The sequence below is a fragment of the Lissotriton vulgaris genome, unplaced genomic scaffold, assembly GCF_964263255.1.
Source record: "Lissotriton vulgaris unplaced genomic scaffold, aLisVul1.2 SCAFFOLD_1226, whole genome shotgun sequence".
Taxonomy (NCBI): domain Eukaryota; kingdom Metazoa; phylum Chordata; class Amphibia; order Caudata; family Salamandridae; genus Lissotriton; species Lissotriton vulgaris.
Genome location: NW_028253029.1, coordinates 410,222 through 426,955, shown reverse-complemented (window position 1 = coordinate 426,955; position 16,734 = coordinate 410,222). Strand labels below are relative to the sequence as shown.

Here is a 16,734-nt window from a genome sequence, read left to right as displayed (position 1 = left end):
TCCCTGGTCAGTCTTGGACCTGGCTATCGAGATTACCATCGAATCATCCCTTATTTGGACGTGATCCCTGCCCAGGCCTCCCTCTATATCCTTCTTGTTCCTTGCGACGAGTTCGCTCACCCGCATAGCCCCATGGAATGCCAAGGCGAAAGCTGCCCGGAACAAAACTGCTTCGAAAAGGGAGGAGCACGTCTCATCTAGCTTTGCTAAAAGTAGAGACAATCTGTCTAAACCAATCGGGCGCCTCGTATCCTGCTTGCGACCCTCGAGGCGTTGCCAGCCGCGGAGTGCCTTCCCAACCAAAAAGGAACCCGTCGGATCTCTTATGCCATGCACCTGTGCCATGAACGAAATGGCCGCCCTATGTCTATTGGCCGTTGCCGCTGATCGGCCTTCTCTGTGCAGCGCAACCAGGAACCCCAGGAAGGATTCCTCCTGACCCCAGCTCTGTCTCCCTGATGGACCCAAAAATGTGCAGTAGGAACGAAACGCTCCTTCGTATGCCTTCCTTGTCCTGGGAGCTAAGCTGGCTGCCACGAGGTCTTGTAATCCGGGGCACCGATTAGCCATAGTGCTTCGGGGAACGGTGCCGCCACTAGGTCCGCTGTGGGTAGATAGCCCCTGAAAGCCTGCATGTGTGAACGAGAGTGCATCAGCTGCATAATTCAGTATGCCCGGCACATGTTTTGCCCTGAACTGTACATTCAATCTCATGCAACGTAATACAATTTCTTTCAATAATCTCAAGATCCACTTGCAGCGGGCTGCCTGCTGGTTAACGCACTCAACCACAGTCATATTATCAGACCAAAACACCACCGAGCGGTCCCTGAAGTCGTCTGGCCATGCCATCAGAGCAACCCAAATGGGGAATAGCTCCAAGAACCCAATGTTACCTGTCAGACCGCTGGAGTGCCACCACGTCGGCCATACTTGCGCCGACCATCGGTTACCAAAGATGGCGCCAAATCCCATGCTCCCAGCTGAGTCAGTCCACAAACCTAGTTCATCCGAAGATGCTGGTGGCGTGTTCCACACAACTCGACCGTTGAAGTCCGCCAGAAATGCCAACCAAATGCGCATATCCTGGCGAACCTCTGCCGACAGTCTCGTACGGTGGTGTCCCTCCTTGAGACCAACCATAGCTTGTGCAATAGAGCGTGAGAAGGGGCGGGCCATTGGTATCACCCTTAAGGCAAAGTTAAGCTGACCCACTGTTTGCTGTAACTGGTGCAGGGTTACTTTCTCCTTGCCCAGGCATTGTGTCAAGGAAGCCCTAAACTTGGCCACCTTTTCCCTCGGTAAACGGAAACATCCTTCCACAGAATCGAGCTCAATTCCCAGAAACTCCAGTGAAGTAGATGGTCCAAACGTCTTACCTGGTGCCAATGAGACTCCGAACTCCCGCATGAGGATGCAGAAGTCCAGCAGCGCCTGCGCACATTGCGTATCCCCGGCTGCTCCCAGAAACAGGAAGTCATCCAGATAGTGCATAACATGCCTATGCCCTGTGGCCTCGGTGAATGCCCACTCTAAAAAACAGCTGAACATTTCAAAATAGGCACAAGAAATGGAGCAACCCATAGGCATGCATTTATCCATGTAATAACTCCCCTGAAATGCAAAACCTAGCAAGCGCTGATCTCGCGGGTGTACCGGGAGCAACCGGAATGCCGATTCGATGTCCGATTTCGCCATCAGCACTCCGGGGCCCAGGTGATTTAACATGGCCACTGCATCATCGAACGATGCGTACCGCACCGAACAAATATCTGGGTCAATGGCTTCGTTCACCGAAGAACCCCTTGGGGCAGACAAGTTGTGAATGAGTCTAAACTCCCCTGGGTCTTTCTTCGGGACCACCCCTAGTGGGGAACACACGAAATCCGCCACCGGCGGGCGATGAAAAGGCCCCGCCACCCGCCCCAAGCTGACTTCTTTGGAATTTTTTCTTGCAGCTACGCTTGGGTTATGTTGGACAGATAACTGATTTTTACAAAAGGAGTCCCCCCGAAAATTCCCCGCCGGGATGTTGAAGCCATATAGGAATCCATTCCTCACACCCCGGCGGATACATGATCAGGGTATTTGTTCAACCAAGGAGTCAGAGCCATGATATCGACAGGTGTAGACAATCGGTTACAAAGCATCACCTCACTCTTGCTTAGACCCCCCTTTTCCTCCCGTTCCACTGTTTTTAGATCTACAGCTACTCTCCGGGTGTGAGGAGTTCCCACAGCCCGCACACGCATGCCTGAACCTACATGTTCCCTGGGGCCTGCTACAGTTGCCTCTATTGAAGCCCCAACAAACCCCCCGCTTGCCGCCATTCCCGCCGGTCTTGGGCTGATATTCCCCACCTGCGCCCGCTCGAAAGGGCACCGCGGGCTTTTGGCGAGCTGACCCCGACCCGCTCCCGCCCGGCGAGGACATACCTGCCGCCCCAGGCATGAGCTGCTTGTGCCATGACACCGAGTCGAGGCAATCCCAGGTCAAAGTTGCATCAAACTCTTTTGCTTTTCGGAATTTCATATCGTAACCTTTCCACTCATCCCCCTCATACATGGTATAAAAATCCATAATCCTATTCTGATAACAGATCACTTCAGTCATGACTTCAGGCTTTCGTTCCCCCATGACTGCCGTAAATATCGAAAAGGCCTTTACCCAATTTTCTACCGTCTCATCGACCCTAAATTCTGCCATCTTGGCCCGCCATACACTGGGGTGCCATAAATCCTTCTGGGATTTTGCATATTCCATCTCGCGATGGTCAGTCAACAATGAAAACATATTCACATATTTCTCCCCCCATATCAGTTCCTTTGTGGTCGCAGGGATGTGCTGGGCCACCCTTTCGCGCCTTGAAGGTAATGAACCCTCCCCTGCCATTGGCAATGTGTGCTTACCAGGTTCGACCGTCGTGTCTGCCGCCTTTTCCCGGCTAACCGCAGGTCCTCCCGGCGCCAACTGTGGGGGAACAAGAGGAACATTCGCCATCGCGGCCTCTCTCGACTGCCGTAACTGCTCGATTATTAGTCTAGCCTCCTCGGCTGGGTCCCCCGCGGCCACTGCCCCCCCCCCCGCTTTCTTCTTGAGCCATGGCAACACTGCCGCTAACTGGATGGCCAGTTCCGGGGGCATCTCCTCATCATTAACAGGAGTAATTACAACCGGGATTGGTAAACCTATATCTGGGTTTGGTACCGGGCTGTCCGCCGGTGTGATGGGGGCGACTGGGGGTACCTCAGGAACCGGATCTTCCCCAGAAACCCCCCTCCTCTTAACACGCTTCCCCCTACCCTCAGGGACGACTCCCGGCAAGGCCGGGCCTATTACCTTCTTAGGACGGCCTGAGCTGTTCTGGGCCGCTAACTGTTTTTTAACATCGGCCAAACCTCGACCGATCGAGTCAACTTTACCGAGTTTTCGGTCCTTGATCGCCATTCGGTTCGACAAGGTGCGCAGTACCTTCTCCAACTCGGAGCTCTTTCCTGCTTTCTTGCCGGCCATAGCTTCGTGTACTCTGCGCTAGTTGATCAACGAGGTCCTGGATCTTTCGTACTCCAAATGACTGAAAGAGAAACAACAAGATTACAAGTTCTCAAAATTGCCGCTTGTTCCGTCGAGGGCTCACGAGCAACGAGTTGGTGCAGCCTTCAGAGCACAGGAACAAGAGGACGCTTCTTCGGATTCCCGCTCTATTTATTCATCTGCGGGAGGGCGGGGACCCTCCTCCGGTACGCCTACTGGGCGTGGTCTTCCGTGCGGGTGTCTAGGACAACCCCTCCTGGGTGGGAAAGGGCGCGCCCCGGCTACGCCACTTCGGGCATACCAGCCGAGCCACGCCTCCCACCCAAAATGGTTTCCCGGGGGGATCGGGGCACCCAACCATACGTTCGGGGGGACCGAGTGGTCGCCCCTTTCCATGATAATCGTCAAAGAATAAATTAAGTTAAATAATCTGCAAACAGCCCATTACAAGCTAAAACACAGTAATAAAATGATTAATTACAGAAATGGTTAATTATTGCATTAATTAGATCCCCACTAGGTTGTATCTGTTGGCTTCTAATGACAAGTTAACATAGCCAGCTAAAATGGTGCATGGTCTATTCGTCAAGCGTACATCGTGACAGCTCCTGTCTTCAAACACTCCTACCATGTGGGAACCAGGTAGGTTTTAATAACTGCTTACGTAAATGTATCAAAGAAGGGAACATACAAAGAATGTGTTGAAGACACCCTTGTGCTAGGCCAGCCCATAAGCCAGGAGGCTGTATTTTGCCATTCCGGGAAGTGCTCGAGGGTGCTTTGTTCGCGTAGGCCCTGATTATGAGTGGGTCAGAATTCTGGGTTGTGTGGAGTTTACAGCATTCAGTAATTACCAGGTGTGAAAAAGTCCTCACTCTTTGTTAAACTTTGGCAGGTCAAACCTACTGGAATATAAAAGGGGGGGAGTGTACTCTATTTACTGTGCCTTGCAGGTTTTTGATTCGGTAAGCATCCAAAATCCACATGTTATTCCCTAAACTCTGGAGTAGGTGGAATATTTCACCGGGTGCAATAAATTGCGCCTGCCCTCCAACCCACTTGTAAGCAGGGCCTTAGTCTGAATAGATTTAGAATTTGCCAGGCAGGGTACTCTTCCACAAACGTGGTGGAGTACCCGGCCTGCAAAACGGACAGTCTGCCTGCTATACCTAAGAGTCAAGTGGGGCCATCATGTTTCTAACCGCAAATCCCCCGACCCGCTCCCGCCCGGCGAGGACATACCTGCCGCCCCAGGCAAGAGCTGCTTGTGCCATGACACCGAGTCGAGGCAATCCCAGGTCAAAGTGGCATCAAACTCTTTTGCTTTTCGGAATTTCATATCGTAACCTTTCCACTCATCCCCCTCATACATGGTATAAAAATCCATAATCCTATTCTGATAACAGATCAACTCAGTCATGACTTCAGGCTTTCGTTCCCCCATGACTGCCGTAAATATCGAAAAGGCCTTTACCCAATTTGCTACCGTCTCATCGACCCTAAATTCTGCCATCTTGGCCCGCCATACACTGGGGTGCCATAAATCCTTCTGGGATTTTGGATATTCCATCTCGCGATGGTCAGTCAACAATGAAAACATATTCACATATTTCTCCCCCCATATCAGTTCCTTTGTGGCCGCAGGGATGTGCTGGGCCACCCTTTCGCGCCTTGAAGGTAATGAACCCTCCCCTGCCATTGGCAATGTGTGCTTACCAGGTTCGACCGTCGTGTCTGCCGCCTTTTCCCGGCTAACCGCAGGTCCTCCCGGCGCCAACTGTGGGGGAACAAGAGGAACATTCGCCATCGCGGCCTCTCTCGACTGCCGTAACTGCTCGATTATTAGTCTAGCCTCCTCGGCCGGGTCCCGCGCGGCCATTGCCCCCGCCCCCCGCTTTCTTCTTGAGCCATGGCAACACTGCCGCTAACTGGATGGCCAGTTCCGGGGGCATCTCCTCATCATTAACAGGAGTAATTACAACTGGGATTGGTAAACCTATATCTGGGTTTGGTACCGGGCTGTCCGCCGGTGTGATGGGGGCGACTGGGGGTACCTCAGGAACCGGATCTTCCCCAGAAACCCCCCTCCTCTTAACACGCTTCCCCCTACCCTCAGGGACGACTCCCGGCAAGGCCGGGCCTATTACCTTCTTAGGACGGCCTGAGCTGTTCTGGGCCGCTAACTGTTTTTTAACATCGGCCAAACCTCGACCGATCGAGTCAACTTTACCGAGTTTTTGGTCCTTGATCGCCATTCGGTTCGACAAGGTGCGCAGTACCTTCTCCAACTCGGAGCTCTTTCCTGCTTTCTTGCCAGCCATAGCTTCGTGTACTCTGCGCTAGTTGATCAACGAGGTCCTGGATCTTTCGTACTCCAAATGACTGAAAGAGAAACAACAAGATTACAAGTTCTCAAAATTGCCGCTTGTTCCGTCGAGGGCTCACGAGCAACGAGTTGGTGCAGCCTTCAGAGCACAGGAACAAGAGGACGCTTCTTCGGATTCCCGCTCTATTTATTCATCTGCGGGAGGGCGGGGACCCTCCTCCGGTACGCCTACTGGGCGTGGTCTTCCGTGCGGGTGTCTAGGACAACCCCTCCTGGGCGGGAAAGGGCGCGCCCCGGCTACGCTACTTCGGGCATACCAGCCGAGCCACGCCTCCCGCCCAAAATGGTTTCCCGGGGGGATCGGGGCACCCAACCATACGTTCGGGGGGACCGAGTGGTCGCCCCTTTCCATGATAATCGTCAAAGAATAAATTAAGTTAAATAATCTGCAAACAGCCCATTACAAGCTAAAACACAGTAATAAAATGATTAATTACAGAAATGGTTAATTATTGCATTAATTAGATCCCCACTAGGTTGTATCTGTTGGCTTCTAATGACAAGTTAACATAGCCAGCTAAAATGGTGCATGGTCTATTCGTCAAGCGTACATCGTGACAGCTCCTGTCTTCAAACACTCCTACCATGTGGGAACCAGGTAGGTTTTAATAACTGCTTACTTAAATGTATCAAAGAAGGGAACATACAAAGAATGTGTTGAAGACACCCTTGTGCTAGGCCAGCCCATAGGCCAGGAGGCTGTATTTTGCCATTCCGGGAAGTGCTCGAGGGTGCTTTGTTCGCGTAGGCCCTGATTATGAGTGGGTCAGAATTCTGGGTTGTGTGGAGTTTACAGCATTCAGTAATTACCAGGTGTGAAAAAGTCCTCACTCTTTGTTAAACTTTGGCAGGTCAAACCTACTGGAATATAAAAGGGGGGGAGTGTACTCTACTGTGCCTTGCAGGTTTTTGATTCGGTAAGCATCCAAAATCCACATGTTATTCCCTAAACTCTGGAGTAGGTGGAATATTTCACCGGGTGCAATAAATTGCGCCTTCCCTCCAACCCACTTGTAAGCAGGGCCTTAGTCTGAAGAGATTTAGAATTTGCCAGGCAGGGTACTCTTCCACAAACGTGGTGGAGTACCCGGCCTGCAAAACGGACAGTCTGCCTGCTATACCTAAGAGTCAAGTGGGGCCATCATGTTTCTAACCGCAAATCCCCCGCTGCCTCTGCTGTCTGAAAACCCTTAGAGCGGTCTGATGGACACTTTTTCTGTTTGGTACCACCAAGGAAAGCCTGGTGGTCCTCTAAAAAATGAAAATCATATCAACTTCCTGGGAGAAAAATTTCAGGATGGCAGGGTCGTTCGCGTTTTGTTTTTTTCAAAACCAAGCTCCCCATAGGGGAATTTGTTTTTGGAAAACAAAAAGGTTTTCTCAGCAGATGCATCAAACGTTGTAGCAACTAAGTAAACTTTCGGTGCCTTCAGAGGAGCTACCAGGACAGAAGCTCTTCTGAAGGCACAGAGATCAGCAGAGGTCTCTAAATATGGTGATCAGCAATCCAGTTAGTAATCCGGTCAAGGTGGCGCTTGTAGGTACCTCATACGCTATAACAAGCAGCAGACCACCCGCCAACCTCTAAACCGGGTCCTAAGTCTAAATTTTAGTAGGGTCAATTGCATTCTGGGCATTGTAGGGGACTTTAAATGATGCTAAAGATTGAATGTGATATAGAGGTTTGCTAGTTCTTCACATTAGGGCAGGAGGAGTATTGTGGTGACATCTGAGCTAGAGCTAAAACCATGAACAGTGTCCTCCAGCTGAGCTCTATGATGGGTAATGGTAAAGGAGGATCTTCAGCTGATAGCTCCAGATTACACCTGGCATATTTGTTGCCTTTTTATTGGGCATTGTTAAGTAGTTTGTTTTATCCACAGAGGCCAAATAATAAGCATAATGCAGCACACACAATAGTATCCAATTGCCATTACAGAGTTCCATTAGATACAAAGGTAGAGCATAACAAGGTAGCTGCAGCTTTGGCTGGGAAAGCCTGCAGAACAAGTACTGTTGAGAGGATGCCACACTGCTTATTAAATATCTTTAATCCATTACTGTTGGAAATGACCATCTTTTGCATGGCACGCCCCCAGATGTTCACCTTCTTGTGCCAATCTTATTTTTGCTGGCAATAGGACTCTGCATACTTTACATCAGCTAACCAGTGGTAAAGTGCTTCTGCTTATCCTTTTAAACACGATAAAATTGGCATCTGGCTAATTGGCACATTTAATTTACTTAGAAGTCCCTAGTATATGGGAACGTATGTACCCAGGGCCTGTATATTAAATGTTATTAATGGGCTGCACCACTAATTGTGCCACCCAATAAAGTAGCACTATAATCCATGTTTCTGGTCGGTCACTGCAGCCTGAGTGTGCAGTTGTTAGCTGCCATTTCAACCTGGCAAACAAACTTTTTGCTAGGCCTAAACTTCTCTTTTTAATACTTATAAGTTACCCTTAAGATAAACCCTATATGTCCATAGGGCAGGTGCATAGCATTAAAAAAGTAGGACATATATATTTAACGTTTTACATGTCCTGGTAGGGAAAAACCTCCAAAGTAGGATTTCATGGCGGCAAGGCTGGCTCTCCCGTAGGTTAACATTGGTTCACACTATTATCTCTAATACATGGTAAGTTCAGTTTGGGAGTAGCTAGACAAATGGTGCAAGGACTAATTTTAATACTAATTTAAAAACCATCCTAATGGTCATGTCAGATTTTATATTGCCATTTTGAAAATGACACTTTGGAAAGATGTCATTTCCCTGCCCAAAACCAAAAGGATTTCCTGCCAGTGTCCAGTTGTCACCTGACCCGATGGCTCCCCTGTGGTTGCTCGCAGGGGGCTCCCAAGGGGCTATGGAAGTGGCTACCTTGCCAGTGGCAGATGAAGCTCACACCTAGGCCTGCCTCCACTTTGTCTCTTTAGTCAGGATTGCAATCAACCAAGTGGGTATAGAGGAACTAACCACAAGTGATCTAGGGAGTGGACAAAGGCTTGCCCGCTACTCACAAGCTGGCAGTGGGAATAAAAGTGGACCCCACAGACCTCTCCTCAGACCACTCTTGGACCTGTGAAGAATGAGAAGAAGGACTGCCCTTCTGTTTGAAGAACCTGAAGGAAGACTGGGCCTTGTTTAATTGAATCCAGGACCCCAGAATGCAACTACCCACCTAACCAGTAACAACTGGACCTACCCTGGACTCTGCTGATGGCCTCTGCTGGCGTCCTACCCCGCAAGTGGTGCCTCCCAGGTTCTGAACCCTTGGCTGGTGTTGGAGAGTCACAGCCATCCACGTGAATTTGCTGGTCAGCCTCAACTTGCTGGTTCACTGAAGGAGGTTTGACTTCCAGAAAAGTTTCCAAAACCGAATGTAGAGGGCTCTACCTGGAATGACGTCAAGCAGCAACCCGTCAGCGTCGATGCCTTCCTGGGACGGACTTCAGACTTTGCCTGCTCTGAGCTTTCCCGCCTTTATCTATGAGGGCACCGGGGCTCTACCCTACAGCAACCCGCCGTCATCATACCCCGCTTCAGATCCAGCTTTAAGCTCATCCTGCCGATGACTCATCAAGGTCCACTTTTTCTCCATAAAAGTTTCTACGTCCATATGTAAACATTCCACTGGGACAAACCAAGTCCCTATATCCAACTAGCACGCCTCTGTCATTGGCCTTAACATTTAACTTTGTCCCAGTCTAACATGACCAGATAACCACAGTTGGCACATTGTGCTTTTTGGTGCTCTTTGTAATTCAAATTTAAAAAAAATCCTATCTCAGGGTCTACTTACTAGCTTTTTGTTGTGTTGTTGTCATTTTCTTTATTAGTATATTCTCTATTTATCTAAATTGGTTTGGGATTTTTTTGTGTTGTGTTTTCACTTTACTGCATTTTGAGTACTGCATACATATTTTCCACATTGCATCCAAGTTAAGCCTGACAGCGTTGTGCCAAGCTACTAGAGGGTTAAGCACAGCATTATTTAGTGATGTTTGTGGTTCACCCTGAGAAGGATTGTGATTACTACTTGAGGTGGGCTCTCACCCACTTCAACCAATACTTCAATTTCTTATATCTTAATATTTGGGGCTATCTATTTTTCTAGAAATCAGGGTGAAATAAGAAGGGCACTCTTGTGGCTGATAGGGCTGCCAGGTGGCCACATGTACACTACACTGCATACATCCATTTCTGGACTTTCAGATAATAAATGAGTGCATTCCGGGGGCTTCAATGGCCATTTGTCTTGATTCACCAATTGCGCCAAGCCACCTGCTTATAATGATTTTAAAAATGATAACCCAGGACTGGACACTTGAGTATTCAGTCCGTTCTAGTAACCCTTATAATTTGGTGTTAATCCCTGTAATCTCAGGGACCACCTCAAACTATCCAGCAGACGTGACCCATTACCTTGAGCTCTTCCACTGCAATGGTGGTTCTGCCTTTTATGTTGCTGCCAGAATTGAACAAAAACCGGCAGTACAATGCATCTGAGCTTGGCTTTAACCTATTGCATGCACAGCAAATTTTCGGGCTGTGCGGGTCATTTACATCGTGAGCGGGTTTCGACAGCCCCAGGACATCGTGAGCACAGGCCCACCATGACTCATGACGGCCAGGGGCCGTCATGAGCATGCAAGGGGTTAACACTTACAGCAGGCATACAGTGGTGCCATTTTTCAGCTACCCCAAATTGTAGCCACTTTATCTTTTATATAACTGTATGGCTTACACAATGTACACATCACAATATGCAGTTAGTTGGAGTATGGATCTTATTAGCTTGCCAACAGGGAGCTAAAGCAATCAGTAGCTGGACTCTAAAAACAAGATGCAGGAGATTTTCTCCTGGAACCACAGCAGAGCTGAGCATCCCATTATAGAATTAAGACTACAAATCCAATAGTTCAAAACAAAAAACTTAAGTTGGATTTGTTACTCTCATATGGACCTAGTAAACTTGTGATCTTTGCCTCACCTTCCTATCCCCTTCCACATTTTTTGTCATGAAGTCTTTTACCTTTAATATTTTGAGTATGGTTGCATTTTGATTTCCAAAAGGATTTGATGAGGGGTGGGCGCAACTCACATAATTCTGTGCATCGTAATCACACAGAATTTCCTAAAAAGTCCAAAAGATGACATGGATTATGCAGAAGAGTAATTCTGGAGTTAGCGCTATTTTCTTAAAGCAAAAATGCAACCCTGACATCCAAAATAGATGTGAGAATGCATCCTGCGCTAACAGTAGAGCTAAATGCAACAGAACATGACTAACGAGAGCAGCAAGCCGCTCGCGCTCGCTAAATGTGCACTTGGGGTAGGATTTTCCTCCAACTTACTCTCGACATGTAGAGCAGGTTTCCTAGCACAAAATTCACCCTCAAGTCCAAAATGGATGCGAGGATACATTTTGCACTAAGAACATAGCGTTAAATGCAACAGAACATAAACAGCAGCATGTAAAGCTGGTTGTGCTCGGTAAATGTGCTCTCGAAGTAGGATTGTTTCCCTCTAATTACTCTTAATTAAGCATGTGGGTGTAATTACATTATTATCGGTAAATCTGCATCAAAGAGTAAAGCAGGATTACCAAAATCACCCTGATTACTCAGATGTAATAAAAAATAATTGTAATCCTAGAATTGACTTGAAAAATTGTTGGTACACAATTTTTATCATTTCCTTTTCTGAACACCAACCTCAAACTATGAGTGTGGCCATTTCTACAAATATGGAAAGAATGAACAGTGATGCAAGGATGTAAAATCACCTAGAAACTGTAAGGAAACCAAGACCTGAACCACCACTGCAATGGAGTCAATGGAACTGGGGGCCAACATTGAGATTGTGAAAATTAGCGAGGGTATTGCCTGTAAGCATATCTGACATCGGATTTCAAGGTAGCATAATCACTAAGGAATAACTTAACCCCTTCTGTACTCATGACGGAGCCGCTCCGTCATGAGCCTCGGTTGAGCTGTGCTCATGACGTAGCGGTTCTGTCATGGCCCGCTCGGTGCGCCTGCACAGTGCAAATTCCGCGCCTGCGCTGGACGTTCCATTGAGCGGGCGGGGCCATGACAGAACCGATCCGTCATGAGCACAGCTCAACCGCGGCTCGTGACGGAGCGGCTCCGTCACGAGCATGCGAGCGCCGCTCGGCCCCCACGCCCCCTTAGCGCTGCGGCGGAATTCCCGCCTCAGCGAAGGGGTTAAAGAACGTCTATCTCTCCTCTCTGCAGAACCTGGAAATGTACAGACTAAAGGCATCATTCAGAGTTTGGCAAAGGGAGTAATGTCATGAATTGGCAGATCTCCCGCCTAAAGTAAACCATGGTTTCTCTCACTTCAATGGGAGGCGGGGGAACCAGTGTATTTCTGAAAGCCGAGCCTCAGCTTGTTCTGTCATCAGAATCCTTTGACGAGTGGCTCATCCACCAAGGGCTATAGGCACCAATGCCTCAGAACGACCGTCCTATTTAAGACAGACCTTCTGATGTATATTTTATCTGCCAGGCCATACTTTGCTTCAACGACCTGACAGGAAAAATCCTCAGTGGCCCCCATGTGTGTGAAGCAAACTCTCTGAGCAGCATGGCCATTGATTTTTTTAAAAAAAAATGTGTATTTCAGAAACAACCAACATCTTTCAGGGTTTATTTCTGAGATACAAGAATAATCCGACTAGCTGATATAGCATGGTGGCCAGCCAACATTATATTTTCCATAAAGTTCTCCCACCATGTTAGTAGGAGCACATTCAGCAAAAACATAACTCTAAATGGCCCAGTGAGTAGTTCCATCAATCAGTCAATCAGGAGTTTGTATAGCACAGCTACTCACCCGCGAGGGTCTCAAGGCACTGAGAGGGGGCGGAGGGCTGCTGATTCGTCTGGGTGTGTAAGATCATTCTATGGATACACCACCATATGATTACAATGCCAGGCTGCCACACTCTGACAATGCTTGTATTGTTGTGTCCTTATAATTGATATCCCTCTTAAGAGACGCGGTATGGCAGTATGGAGGGTATGATTAGAGTCTGGTAACCAAAAGGTTGGTGTATCCATGATAAATGAAAACACATTTCCTGGATTTTCTGGACTTGGTTACACCAAATGACCAAGAACTCAAGCTTGTTTAATGGAGCATTCGAAATAATGTACATTTTCCCTGGACAGATCAGCAGGGAGATTTGAAAGCTCAACCTACATGACTAGTAAATGAGCTTGTCTTTTTACCAAAGGATTTTATGGTACCACTTACAGGTATGTATGTATTTATGAATGTATTTATTTACTAAATTTGATGGTTGTTTTACATAGCAGACTATACGTACATTGGCCCTTTAAGGAGAATTCCTGACACTAATAAAAACAAGGAAGAAAAAGTTACAAAGCTAGTGTGCGTTACTTTAAATGTCTTCACTATTCTGAGGCCATAGAAGATTACATGAAAATTAGTCTATCCCACCATAATCCCCCATTACATCCTGATTAGTTGAGCTTTAACCAGGTGAGATATTGAAAGGGGATATGCGTCAAGTTGTGTATTAACAGCAAAATGAAAACTCCAGTGGATTTCTCTATTCCCTTCACACCCCTTTGTGTTTGATCACTCTTCCTTCCCAGGACTGATAGACAGAGGGACATTAAATGCCTGTCTTAAAAAAAAAATGCAGCTATCATGGGATCCGGCATTAATATAATTCATTCTTTGACAGTATTATGACCCTCTCAATTACTCCATGAAGAGCATGCCCCCCATGATATCCCCCTTATTATCTAGAGGGCGGGCCATCACGCTTTCAGGGTGACATGGAGTATGCAGGCACGAGCGGAGAATATATTACTCTTATATGACGGAATCTGTGTCATTGCAATCAGCTGGACTTCAGAGAGCCAGATGTGTAAGAAACAAGTAGTATTCATCAAAGGCACTTTCTGAAGTCTTCTGAAATCGTTCACGCCAGTAAGTAGGGATTTGTTCATCTAGATTAAGTTAGGGAATACCGCCATGGACATGACTTATGCTATACCAGTGAGCTCATCTGGAGGTTTGTTCTAGCCAGTCGGGTTAAATTTGATATGTCAGCTAACTCGCTTCGAATTGCAGAGCATTAGCCTTGTGAAAATGAACACTAAATACATTTGAGGTGCATTAGCATCTTCTATAACCTAGTTAACCGCTGTATGAGTGACTTAGACACATTTGAAATGGAATATTATAGGTTTTGAACTGTAAATAATGCATCCTGTGGCATTACTATGTTCATCTGCAGGTTCTTAATTGGTTGATAGTGATAACAGAGATTCTCCCGCTATCAAAATGAAGACAGCACACAGCAATACCTTTTGTTCTCTCTGACAATGGTGTCTCTTTCCATTGTCCTACTGCCGGATGTTACAAGCCTGTATAAGGTAGGTCGAGAATATTATTGGCGATACGAACTGTTGGAAAAGTGTGAGCACAACCCACTCTGTCCAAACATTGGTCGGTTGAACTTGCTTGGTGAGTTCCAATCAGGTTTCAAATTAGGACACAGCACTCAAAATCCTGGACCGAATGCTCTCCTGCCTACTCATTCTCCTCGACCTTTCCTCAGCGTTCAACAAGGTGAATCACAACAATCTTTTAGAGGTTCTAGAACACGGAATGGGGTGGTCAGCAAATGTCCTCAAATGGTTCACCTCATTTCTTCAAAATTGCATGTAACAAATACAATTGGGTGGCTCACTATTGATCACGTCACCAGTTAGACTTGGAATTTTTGAAAGATCCACAATCTCCCAAAAACTTTTCAATCTATATCTTGAGCCACTGACGGAGATCCTCAACCAAGCAAACGTTTCATACCACATGTATGCAGATGACAATAAGCTGTACTCAAAAATATCCCTGCTGGGGATATCTCTTACTAAACGGCACGTTAGTAAAAACCCAGTCCTGGTTGACATGAAACCCACTCCCTAAAACAACCACCTGGACGCCATAAAATGTCAACCTGCTATCATTGAATCAACAAAATCACTTGAGATAACCCATGATAAGAATCTGAACAACATCAACTCCCTAAAAACAAATTTCCCACTCTTCTTCCCCTAGCTACAGCTCCCCCGCAATTCATGAATAGATCAACCACCTGGATGCCATTAAATGGAAGCTGTTATCATTGAACCAACAAAATCACTTGAGAGAACCTGTGATAAGAACCTTAACATGCAGGCACACATCAGCTCATCGACATGCATGCGCTCTTGTATCTCAACCTCCCCAAGAAGGAAAAACCATTTCTCGCACCAAGACTTAAAGACCACAGCCCAATCCCTGGTCTTAGCCAGACTAGACTACGGGAGTGCAACACTAGCAGGTTTATCAAAATCACAAACTGCACCTTTCAAGTCAACCCTCAATGCCGAAGCAAGACTGATAACAGGTAAAGACATTTCGACCATACCGCATCCTTGGTCAAGTCTCTACAATGGCTTCCCTCCGAAGCCACAATCCAGCTGAAAATAGTTTGCCTGACTTACAAAGTTCTGCACTATGATACACCCATGAACCTAGCACAAAAACTCACAATCTCAGGAGGCAGCCACTCCCTTCAGAGCACTAGTTCAGTTTTTTAAAGCAGCACTCCAAGGTTTGATAATTGATTTTATAGACCTACCTGTAAAATTGCCCATTTTGTCTTAAAACAAGTTTGTTCTTCATGTATACACGAATGCGGTAAATATATATTTATATAAACTAGCAAGAACTAAAACGCTATCGACAAAATAATTTAAAAAATACCTCACCTGCGGTATGATGAAAACATACTGACCGCATAACTTTGACTTTTAAATGTTTCTGGCAAAAAAACCTACACAGGAAGTGAAAAAATAGACTATGCAGAACCCAGATATACGTTTTTGAGATAGACAGCGATAGACAGGTTTCATGCATTTCCTAACCCCCGAATTTCGTAGGTATAAGTGCTTGTTTATTTTCTGAGATCTGCCGGTTAAATTAAGAGTGCCTGCCTTCAGCTTGTGCTCGAGGCTTTGGCATCAAGAGAGCTGCTGGGATGTGCATGTTTTCCTATGGAACGCAGCTTTGTGACTGCATGCTCCTGTGCTTGGCTGTTTCCCATTGTCTTTCATCAAATGTGGTGGGAAGGAAAATACATAGGATGGTTTTTCAAGGACGGTGAATTTATTATGCTTGTTATGCGTGGGGAGGGGCCATGACTCACAAAGAGGAGAAGCCTTGAGTGGGTGCTAAAGCCTCTCCGTTGCCTCAACAATGCTAATAAAAATATGTTTTCACTCAATGCATCTTCATACGTGAAGTTTTTTTTAATGTATTTAACCAAAACCAGGCTAGAAGGAATTATATTTATATTTACGGTGAGGTAAAATCCCAATGTAGAGACCTCCTGACTATTAGAAGATTTGTTTCCCTGAGTAAATTAATTGCAACATGCAATCTGTGAGGTAACACACAGTTTTTGATTTCGTAGTATTGTGATAATAAATCTGTAAATGGGCACACAAATTCTAAATAATGACTTAATAATATGTTATTGTGCCACATTTATTTTCATTGTTTACACACACGCACACATATGTAGGCACATAGATATATACACATGCACTCACACACATACACTATGGCAGTGAAAATAAATGTGGTCCAATAAACTCATCTTATTTAGAGCAACTGTATTAAAAAATGCACACTCACACATATAGCCTCTAAAGATCCCGGGGACCAAATTCCTCAGTTTCAATGTCCCAGCGAGGCC

The 16,734-nt window shown here is 46.6% G+C and overlaps 1 protein-coding gene across 1 annotated transcript in view; it reads right to left on the bottom strand.

The window, feature by feature from the left end:
* The window catches only part of LOC147661186 (copine-7-like), a 398,468-nt gene that overhangs the window by 246,307 nt on the left and 135,427 nt on the right, over nt 1-16,734 (bottom strand). The window lies entirely within an intron of this gene.